Genomic DNA, 2,522 nt, shown 5'->3' with positions numbered 1-2,522 from the left:
GTAATGAGTTTTAACTTAGTAACTGATAATTATTAACTACTCAGTCTTACATTTATTATTAAGTTATTGTTGTTTTCAGGACATTTGATACATTGTTCATTCCTATCCATAGTTTTTATTCCTAATAAAAGGAACCTATAGCATGGAGTGGTTTATAAGGGTTACTGACCTTGAAATTGTTTACTATCAATTAATTCAATCTGTCCACCTTATAGAAAGTGGATATATGTATTTCTGTATGATTATATGGAATAAACTCTTTGTCACATATACTACCTAAGTTAATGATAACAGTATAATTTTCTTGAGCTCTTACCACATGTGAAATGCTATTCTAAGCATTTTTCATATATTGCTTTCTAAACTCACAAATGCAATGAGGTTGCATTCTTACAGTACCTGTTTCAAATGTGTAGCAATTGAAGCTTAGAACAGTTAATCAATTTATTCAAGAACACGTGCTAATTAAGGATAGGATCTGGATTTGAGACCGGTGTGCCTGATTCCAAAGCAGGTGTACTACTTCTGGGATATGCTGCTTTGCATGAGCCCATAACTAGTTAGTTGTAAACAAAACCTCAGTGGAATTCTCACTAAGAAGTTAATTCTACTCCAAAGTTGCTATTGTTTGATGGTCTAACCTTCATTAACAGTAAACTTCCTATCAGCATCCTCTCAAAAAAATGAAATAAAGTAACAAAGAAAACCTCAACCAAACTCTCCCTCTGCTGCCTACGGAGGTGGCAGTCATCTCCTTCTTGGTATCATGGCGGACCTCACACCACTCGTGAAGTCCAAGATCATCAAAAAGAGGACTAAGAAGTTTATGTGGCACCAGTCAGACCGATATGTCAAAATTAAGCGTAACTGGCGGAAACCCAGAGGCATCCACAATACAGTGCGCAGGAGATTCAAGGACCAGATCGTGATGCCCACCGTTGGCTGTGGGAGTAACAAGAGAACAAAACACATGCTGCCCAGTGGCTTTCGGAAGTTCCTGGTCCACAATGTCAAGGAGCTTGAAGTGCTGCTGATGTGTAACAAATCTTACTGTGCTGAGATTGTCACAACGTCTCCTCAAAGAACCGCAAAGCCATTATGGAAAGAGCCGCCCAGCTGGCCATCAGTCACCAATCCCAATGCTAGGCTACGCAGCAAAGAAAATGAATAGACAGCCTTGTGTGCAAATTATGTTTTAAAAAAACCATAAAAAACTGCAAAAAAAAAACAAAAAACCCCTCAATCAAATTTTTGCCTATAATTTAACCCATAGAATACAGTATTATTAAGGTTTAATTGTGAAGGTAACTCACCACGGTATGTAGCATATTTAATGGTAGTGATCTCTTTGCTGAGACCTGTTTTCCTCTTATATCTCCTATGTTTTCTCATATATCTTTTGGATCTCTCAATTAATAGATAATAAAGGGCATACCCCATACTGATAGAGCTTGGCCCCCAAGACCTTCTTTGGGATTCTATCACTGTGTACTATGCTTGCAGAAATCAGGGTTTGAATAAGAGATTCTGATAAAGAGATGGTTGTATACTTTGCTTGTGGAAGTGAAAGATTCAGAAAGAGAAGGAATAGTCCATATGGTGTCAGGTAATGTAAAAATAGAAATAAATAAATAGGGTTGCGTTCATGGTGTGGTTAGAATCACACTCTGCTGTGGGAAAAAGCTTTGAAGTGGGGGGAATATCCCCACTGGAGGACAGTTCAGAATATCCTTTGAGCCTTTTATCAAATTACATTTGTATTCATCTCACCACATTCCTATTCTGCCACTCACACATAGATTCTCATATCATCAATAGTCCCCACTCCCACCCTGAGTAGAATATTTTTTCCAGCAGGAAATTATGCCATTTAATGAGAAATGTTAGTTAGTGATAGGAATACCTGGTAGGTGAAAGGCACAAATACTAAGCCATTATTGAGAGTCATTCTGCAAATAATCAAGCTGAAGTGAATGTTAAAGGCACCTTGTAGAGTGACAATATGATGGCTAAACACACAGATTTTATATTGACTTGGGTAAGTCACAAATTCTGTAAGCTTCTGTTTCCTTATACAGGAAAGAGGAAATTATAACAAAATCAATATCATAAGAATGTTGTAAGGTTTAAATAAGTTTATTATGAAGATCATTATTAACGGTTTGTTAGTGCATAGAACAATAATTGGTCCAGAAGACAATGATATATAGAACCTTCTTCCATCTAAATTTCAACTTATGTGACTTTATTTCATAAGGTATGCAATAGTAGAGAATTTAAATTTAACTTGAATATAAATACTGCACTGTAACTATTTGGGATTTCTTTTCCTCTTTTCCTATTACTTTATTGAGAATGATTGCAGATAAGGCTAAGAAAGAGGGAAGGAGGAGATTCTGACTATTTAGAAGAATGGATAGTATAACATATGTATGGTGAGACTATGCCAAGTAAAGTGGAGTTATTTCTAAAAACACTCATCTGAACCCTCTATGAAAGCAATAAAACAAGAGAAAGATACA

At 36.2% G+C, this 2,522-nt stretch overlaps 1 pseudogene; it reads left to right on the top strand.

Annotated features, from left to right (window-relative positions):
- The first annotated feature begins 766 nt into the window (after positions 1-766).
- LOC109449820 (large ribosomal subunit protein eL32) lies at positions 767-1,171 on the top strand (annotated as a pseudogene).
- The last annotated feature ends 1,351 nt before the right edge of the window (positions 1,172-2,522 follow it).

The sequence above is a fragment of the Rhinolophus sinicus genome, linkage group LG04 (assembly GCF_036562045.2).
Source record: "Rhinolophus sinicus isolate RSC01 linkage group LG04, ASM3656204v1, whole genome shotgun sequence".
In the NCBI taxonomy this organism is placed as follows: domain Eukaryota; kingdom Metazoa; phylum Chordata; class Mammalia; order Chiroptera; family Rhinolophidae; genus Rhinolophus; species Rhinolophus sinicus.
This window is presented reverse-complemented; position numbering and strand designations above follow the sequence as displayed.